This window comes from Engraulis encrasicolus, chromosome 1, assembly GCF_034702125.1.
Source record: "Engraulis encrasicolus isolate BLACKSEA-1 chromosome 1, IST_EnEncr_1.0, whole genome shotgun sequence".
Classification (NCBI taxonomy): Eukaryota; Metazoa; Chordata; class Actinopteri; order Clupeiformes; family Engraulidae; genus Engraulis; species Engraulis encrasicolus.
This window is the reverse complement of record NC_085857.1, coordinates 3,723,874-3,732,804: the sequence shown is the minus strand read 5'-3', so window position 1 is coordinate 3,732,804 and position 8,931 is coordinate 3,723,874. Positions and strand designations below refer to the sequence as shown.

Below are 8,931 nucleotides of genomic sequence, written 5' to 3'. Positions count from 1 at the left end.
GTTATGAGTCATCCTCCCCAGACTGTCTTTCAGATCGAAACTATTATGTAGAACTAAAGGCAGTATGGGAGTTCCCAGGCTATGGGAGAGGGCGAGTCAGGGCTGTTTCGAGGTATTTGGGGGCCCTGGGCAAATACGGACTTGGGACCGTTTGATTTCCCACCAAACTATTGGTAACCCCCCCCCAAGAGAGATTTTGATGGCAGCATCATTGCATTTTTTCTGTCATTGATTTTATTAAGGTGCTGCCAAACTTCGTGAAGTTGATATTTCAGCTGGGGGCCCTGGGGGCAATTGCCTAGTTTGCTTGCCTGGTTGTGACAGGCCTGGGGGAGATAAAAGGTATCGAGGTGTAAAATAAGCTTGTGGACAGGGCAGGAATTTTGCAAGGACCCCCGTGCCCTCCCACTTTGGCCTTGTGCCCTTGAAAAAATATCTGCCATAAAGCCACAGTGGCCTTGATGCCCTCTCTGATGCCCTGTCAAGTGGCCTTGCCCCTAAAATGACGAAATTCCAGGCCTGCTTGTGGATATAGCGAAGATAAGCTTTACAAGGGACAAAGAGAGGTGGGTGAGAAACAGAGGGGATAGAGTAGAGAAACGTCATCATATGCCCAAGGGAAATCCAGTGTCGTAGGTTTGGAAACTTTCTTTTTCACAGAGGAAGAAGGATTTGAAGAACCTGTTTTGTTGACATGCAGTTCAACAGGGAGGGGCTGTGGAATTTACACGCTTTTGTCACTTGTGGCTTTTTTCCAATGATGCTGATGGTGTGTGTGTGTGTGTATGTGTGTGTGTGTGTGTGTGTATGTGTGCGTGTGCGTGCATGCATGTGTGTGTTTGCAGAAAGCCACCACTCCATTGTCAGCAGTTCGGGGTCTGCACAAGTCAGCCTTTGAAGGTATGTTTTTTCTTTCTTTCTTTCTTTCTTTCTTTCTTTCTTTCTTTCTTTCTTTCTTTCTTTCTTTCTTTCTTTCTTTCTTTCTTTCTTTCAGATAGCATTTGGTCCCACTCAAAAATACTTTTTTTCAGAGTTGAGTTTACTCAATATTATGTAAATATTGTGAACTTGAGAAGTTGTAAATACACCGGCCACCTGCAAAATATTACACGGACTCTTTTGTTAGAGTACTTGACGCTGCAAAGTCTTGTTACACGTAATACTCTTATCAGGATTTACTCTGAAGTGTTGATACCACAAAGTTTGGTTTATTTGATAGGGTTAGACACACATCATGTAGGCTATGCAAGCCCAACAGAATCATCATAGCATTTATAGCCATGGCTAATCCCCAATGCGGCGTGTTATGCAATGTTGCTTCAACACTAAGAGAGTACTCTGGGCCCTAATACTCTCTAGAAAAGTGCATCTTAGTGTCGTTGAGTTAATGCATTTACCCCAGTTTTAATTCAAAAGTAACACACAAATAATTGATGCAACACTTCCCTCCCAACCAAACCCCCTTCCAACAGTGGTGGAGTGTCCAGCCCCAGAGGAGACGGTGACCAGCAGCTTCGGGCGTTTCATTCAGGGGGTGAAGCCGCAGCACCTGTCCCCCACCGTGCTTCAGCGGAGCAAGCGCATGGTGCTGGACAGCCTGGGCGTGGGCCTCATTGGCAGCACCACAGAGGTCTTCGAGCTGGCACTACGTCACTGCCAGGTAAGGGTTCATTATATCCCCGAAACGCGGAGCGTCGGGGATGTAATTATATCCCCGAAACGCGGAGCGTCGGGGATGTAATGGTTTTGCGTCCGCCGCCGCGTCCGGTCCTTCGTGTTAATGCGATAACTTTTGATCGGATGTTTAGATTTGTCCCAGATTTTTTGGGTGAATGCTCTAGGGCAGGTTCATGAACTGATTCGAGTTTGGAGGTCAACACTTTCAAGATGGCCGAATTTTTGTTTGGCCCATAACTTCTGACCGGGTGGATGGATTTGTCCCAGATTTGGTGTGTGAATGCTCTAGGGTAGGTTCATGCACTGATTCGAGTTTGAAGGTCAACACTTTCAAGATGGCTGAATTCAAGATGGCCGAATTTTTGTTTGGCCCATAACTACTGACCGGTTGGATGGATTTATCCCAGATTTGGTGTGTGAATGCTCTAGGGTAGGTTCATGAACTGATTTGAGTTTGGAGGTCAACACTTTCAAGATGGCTGAATTCAAGATGGCCGAATATTTGTTTGGCCCATAACTTCTGACCAGTTGGATGGATTTGTCCCAGATTTGGTGTGTCAATGCTCTAGGGTAGGTTCATGAACTGATTCGAGTGTGGAGGTCAACACTCTCAAAATGGCGGAATTTGCATTTGGCCCATAACTTCTGACTGGGTGGATTGATTGGCCCGGTAACACCTTATTACCATATTAGGTACAGTGTAATAACCAGTGTAACAATATGCAATGCCACGTAATACCACTTACACACAAATACATGATGTAAGTACAAAATTGGTACATGGTGTTACACTGGTATCACATGGTAGCCTATTCAATATTGTTACACTGGTTATTACACTGTACCTAATGTGTTACATCCAATGTAATAGTGAAACATTAAAACAGTGTTATCATTTGCCCCATTTTTTTTTGCTTCATTTTCACAATAGTCGTTTGGTTTTAAGCCTATGCACGTCATAGATCTATGTATAGATATTAAATCTATTTATTTTATATTTTGTATTTATCATATACGTTTATGAAAAGGTGGACGGGAGTGGTAGGAATAATGGGGGACTGGAAGCGTCGCGTTTCGGGGATATACCTTAAGCAGTCGAAGGCGACTGCACAGGCCTAGCTTGTATCTGTGTGTGTCTCATGTGTCTCACATGTCTCACATTTGTGTGTGTGTGTGTGTGTGTGTGTGTGTGTCTGTGTCTGTGTCTGTGTCTGTGTCTGTGTCTGTGTATATGTGAATAGCACCTGCTATTCAAGCCAGGGCACCTAGACTTTATAGAGTGCACTCTACTCCTCTGTGTGTGTGTGTGTGTGTGTGTGTGTGTGTGTGTGTGTGTGTGTTGGGGTCAGGGCATAGGGGATGGGGAGGTTGTTGTAGCCTATGTAGTGACTAATCTAACCTTATAAGCATTCGATGGAACTCTCTATCTCTTTCCTTTTTCTCCAAATGAGGTTGACGCATCTCTCTCTCTCTCTCTCTCTCTCTCTCTCTCTCTCTCTCTCTCCCTCTCTCTCTCTCTCTCTCTCTCTGCAGCACATGTATGCGCCAGATGACATCAGCTCTGTGTACGGCCGCAAGAACACAAGACTTTCACCCACCCTGGCAGCCTTTGTTAATGGCGTCGCAGTGAGTGTCTCAAATCTCTATCTCGCAACCTCATGCTCACAGGCAGACGACCTTTATTTTCAAGATATTTTTGGGCTTTTTATGCCTTTATTGTGACAGGACAGTTACAGAGGGACAGGAAATGAGCGGGGAGAGAGAGACGGGGAAGATTTGGCAAATGACCCAGGCCAGAATCGAACCTGGGTCGCCAGCATAGTAACCCAGTGCCCTTTGACTGTTGTCATTTTCAATTTTCGAATTTGTGGTCAGATGACCATCACTTCTAAAAGGGACTTAAAGGGACACTGTGCAGGAAATGGTCAAAAAAGGTACTGCAACTATGCTGCTCATTGAAACGGGGCTGCCTATTGGTAAATTTGATCTTTACATGAAAGTTTACTAAGTAATAAAGTAATATTTTCTAGTATGGTGCAAGTACAGTCATTTTTGCAGCTAAAAATGGCTATTTCTGGAAATTCAAAATGGCGGACCATGGAGAAGATCCCCCTTTTCATGTATGAAAAGTGCAATTTTTCCAGTCATAATGAATACTTCGAATTTGATGCTGGTGGTGAGTATTCATGAAAAAGGTAACATTAGTGAATGGGCAGCATGAATTCTGGAAATAAACAAAACATTTCACACAGTGTCCCTTTAAGAAGAGAAACTGTCCTCCGAGGGTACTATGTAACACAGAGGCAATGTGTAAGAATCCATGAGGCATTCATTCCCTCACTCTCATGAACACAGTGGTAGCCGCCCGAGACAAAGCCTCTCTCGGGAGGGGTGGTGATCAAACGTTAGAACAGTGCTTTGGAGGCAGGGCCGCTGGCACTGACAGCTTTGGTCGGGCCCGGAACAAACTCATCTGGAAGTCCCTGCTGTCAACGCATAATTCAATACATTTTGAGAGAATCTGATTCTGGGCCCCCTCTCTCCCTGGGCCTTGGACAACAGGCCCCTTTGCCCCATCAAAACCTCCCCAATCGGCTTCCCTGTTTGGAGGTGTTTTGGGCAGGAGAGAAGCCATCCGCCGAGGCTAATAACACGGAGGTGGTGCGTAATCCGTCAGGCATTACCCCTCTCTCAGGAAATATTAGGGATGTTCCCTCGTAATATCTATTTACCGAGCCGGGAGCACGACATTCCCAAAGTCTGTTATTGGTCTCGTTCAGCCTTTCCTGTGGTTAGGGTTTCTGGACGGCCGGACTGTTTTTGTTCTTGTTCGTCCATCCGTCCAGACCAGACAAGACAAGACCAGTGCAGAGCAGAGCAAAGCAAAGCAGGCCAGACATCTATAGGGCCATATCCTGACCCACACAAGAGCGGGAGCGTACCTATGTTCCCCGGGTCCTATGTTCCCCGGGTCCTATGTTCCCCGGGTCCTATGTTCCCCGGGTCCTATGTTCCCCTGTGTTTGTATGGGACCGGGGAACTTAGGAACTTTTTTGTAAAAAAGGGTTCTATGTTCCCCGCATTGTATGTTTCCGAGTTTTCAAATTGTGCCCTTCCCAAAACCATCCCTAAACCTAACCTGTCAGTAATGCAATGTGTCTGAGTTTGAAATTTATGCCCTGACCAAAACTATCCCTAAACCTAACCTGTCACAGTTGCAACGGCAACCTGCACTTTGTCATGTGGCAGTCTACTTTGCAGCAGTGGGGAACATAGGACCCTTTTTTGAAAAGAGGGTCCTATGTTCCCCGGTAGAGGTGAACATAGGACCCGGGGAACATAGGGATGACCCCACAAGAGCTTTAAGTCTATTGTGACCAAGTAGATAAACACATGGGATGACGGTGGAGAGGCAAGCCAAGGCCACTAAAGCAAGCTATTTTACTCTTCTACGCTTCTAGAGAAGAGTTTAAAACACTGAAGCAAGCTGCAGTGTGTACTTTCAGGAGAGATACAAAATACTGAGGTAAACTACATTGTGTACCTTCAGGATAGAGGAGAGCTAAAAACACTGAAGTAAGCTACATTGCATGCATACCTTCAGGATAGAGGAGAGCCAAAAACATTGGAGTTAACCTGCATTGCATACCTTCAGGATAGAGATCCTGAGATTTAGGGTGCTATGTAATTTGCTCATGTTGAAGAGCACAGCCAAGAAAGAGAATAACAGGAAGTGTTCAAAAGAGAGCAAAGACTAAAAAAAATAAAAAAATAAAAAATCATCCTTTTTTATTTTGTTTGGGTTTCTTTTTTCTTGCACTGACTTTATATTTCTAGGTCTACATCTAATCTAGCTGCTCTTTCTTCTCCCATTCCCTTCCTCCACCTCCCAAACCCATTGCAACCCACAGTCCCACTCCATGGACTCCGAGCGGCATGGACTTCCTGTTGGCGTTCAACGTGGGCATCGAGGTCCAGGGGTGCTTCCTGAGGTTCTCCAACGAGGCCGCCAACATTCCAAAGAGGTGTGCAAAAACATTAAAGCAGCACTATGTAGTAGATGTATAACGTTCATTATGTAGAACTGTTTTTTCTTCAGACATGTAAAAGTTTTACCCGACATGTTTCGACGGTGTAGCTTCCATCTTCATCTCCTGCTTCATCTTAGGATGGTGGTCCAGGTATGGGAGAGAGCATCATGTAGTGTTTTACAGCATCACACGGAGTAAAAATATGCAGTGTTAATTCAACATTTAAATCGATGATTTAACATCTTCTGCATTGAATTTCTTTTTTTTCTTCTCATCCTTTTCTCCGCATCCCTCTCACGGTCAGGTTTCACCCGCCAATAGTGGTGGTCACCATGAGGAGCGCGGCAGCGTGCGCCCGCCTGCTCTCGTTGGAGCGCGCCCAGTGCAGCCACGCCCTGGCCATCGCCGCCTCGCTGTCGGGCGCTCCCATGGCCAACGCCGCCACGCAGTCCAAGCCTTTCCACATCGGCAACGCGGCGCGCCTGGGCCTGGAGGCAGCACTGCTGGCCTCTAGAGGCCTGGAGGCCAGTCCCTTGGTGCTGGATGCCGTGCCCGGGGTCTCTGGCTTCAGCGCCTTCTACGAGGACTACGCCCCGCGTCCCCTGGCCTCGCCCGACGACAAGTACGACCCCCACCGCTTCCTGCTGCTGCCACCGTCCACAAAGCCCTGGTGGAGTCAGGCGGCCGGGTGTCCACCGGAGGGGTGCGCCAGATCCTGCTGCGCGTGCCGCCGTCCAAATACATCAACCGGCCGTTCCCGGAGTCGGAGCACCAGGCGCGCCACTCCTTCCAGTTCAACGCCTGCACGGCGCTGCTGGACGGCGAGGTGACGGTGCGCTCGTTCTCCGAGGAGGGCCTGCGGCGGCCCGAACTGCATTCCCTGCTGGTAAAGGTGCGAGTGGAGCATCCCCACGACAACCCGGCCAACTTCGACCGCATGTACGGCGAGGTGGTGGTGACGCTGGACAGCGGCGACGTCCTGATTGGACGCTGCGACACCTTCTACGACCACTGGCGCAACCCGCTCAGCGACGAGAGCCTGTGCAAGAAGTTCCGCAGCAACGCCGGCACCGTGCTGCCCCAGGAGAAGGTCGAGGGGCTAATCGAGGTCGTGGAGCACCTGGATCGCCTGGCCGACTGTCAGACGCTGCTCGACCAGATCCAGTGAAGGGGGCAGCCATGGCCTAATGGTTAGGGAGGTGGTCCTAAGATCAGAGGGTTGCAGGTTCTGTACACCTCCATCCCATGGCTGAAGTGCCCTTGAGCAAAGCACAGCTACCCCACATTGCTCCAGGGACTGTAACCAATACCCTGGCTTTGGATAAAAGTGTCAGCTAAGTGTAATGTAATGTAATGTAATGTAAGGATGTCCCAGCTGTCACTGTTCCCCACCTCCTTCTCAATGAGGTTCTGCTGTGCTCTGCTCATCGTTCAGGACTGCGTTTTTCGAAAGCGTTATTGCTAGCCAATTAGAAACTTAGTTTGTTGCCAATGGATTATTGCATTGCAACTGACATAGTAGCTAACATAGTTACAAACCATGCTTTAGAGAAACACTCTTTAGGACCAGAATCTGCAAAAAATTTAATTGACCAGTGTGCCAATGTGTGTTTGCGAGCAGCGGTTTTGGCATTCCCTGGTCTTGATACTGTGTAAATGCTGTAAATATATTCCTGATTTAATTTAGCTGTTCTATCTGCTATTAGCTGTTCGATATTTGGAAGATGTTTTTGTTCTTTTCTTTTTGCTTTTCTTTCTTTCAATTCTTGAAGCAGACTATGCAATGAACCTTAACTGGTTGTTTTGACGCCAATATTAGAGTATAATATACAGTAGCAGCATATCATGCATTGCTGTCATCTGCTTGAGTTTTGTAAATTAATCCTGACAAAAAATGAGGACTTTGATGGATGAAGAAGCCAGTGAAAATGATGTCAGCCATGACACTTCCACCTAGTTGATCAAGGGTTCCTTACCGAACAACATGTTTTCTGTTTGTTTAAAAAAAAAAAAAAAAAAAAAAAATATATATATATATATATATATATATATATATATATATATATATATATATATATATATAAACAGAAAACATGTTGTTATATATATATATGTATATATATGTATATATATTTGTTGATGGAATCATTGCCTGGTCTTGAAACTGATCTATAAGTACTGTATTGTCCTGTGTAAATGTAAATCTACATTGAAAGTTTCTGTGAATAGGTTTCTTTGCTTTCTGTTGTCTTCTTTAGAGCTGTTGTTTCATAATGACGTGCTTGTATTTCCCTCTTAATGTTTAAATTAATGAATGAAGTTGTTAAGTGAATGTGAGTTTAACACCCCTGCCCCTACCCCTAACCCATAAGGTACAGCGTCCTAGTTGATGTAATAAGGACCATAGTATTTAAGTGTAAGGGGGAACACTCCCAAAGATAATGTTATTGTTTGTTCTGTCCAATCTTATCAAAATAAATATAATTCCCTAATAATCAATGGCAAATGACATCATCATATTGCTGTGACACAGAAGTCACATTAACAAGTTCAGTAGTTCCACAGGGTGTTGCATGCAACCCCTCCAAAAAGCACACTGGTTTCTGATGGGCCAACATAGTGGCGTATAGTCATGGCCGCCGTTAGACATAAGCAGAGTACGCAGTGTGCTTAGTGCACTAACCGATGCTTGGGGCACCAACCAGTTTGCCCCTAAAATTGGGGCCTCATAAATTGAGATTGACTATAAAACGTCATGAAAAAAAGGAATTATATTACAACACATATTTATTATTTAGTAGATTATGATTATTGTTATTTAATTATGAGAGGGGGGCACCTGACCAGTTATACTTAGGGCCTGCAAAACCTTAGCAGCGGCCCTGCATATAGTTGCACTCGCCACTGTACACGATTAAAAACCTATATGCTACAGTTATGTACCTTTTTTAATTTTCTCAGTTTCTCCAATTCATTAGAAGTGGTATACTCTTCGTAGCCTATTACTGCAGAAGGGCACATTGACAGGCTGATTCACTCTTTGCTGAAAATACTCAACTACATCATATAATAGCAACATTGTTCTGACTTTACAGAGAGCCTTAAGTAACAAATTAAGATATAGTCATTACAATTTTGGTAAGGTTACAGTAAGGTTACAGTAAGGTTACAACATAGGCTCTGCACTAAGGCGTTAAGAACTTGTTTGTCAGGAAAGAGGACT

The 8,931-nt window shown here is 45.4% G+C and overlaps 1 pseudogene; it reads left to right on the top strand.

Annotated features, from left to right (window-relative positions):
- Positions 1-1,561: 1,561 nt before the first annotated feature.
- On the top strand, positions 1,562-6,876 carry LOC134445544 (cis-aconitate decarboxylase-like; annotated as a pseudogene).
- The last annotated feature ends 2,055 nt before the right edge of the window (positions 6,877-8,931 follow it).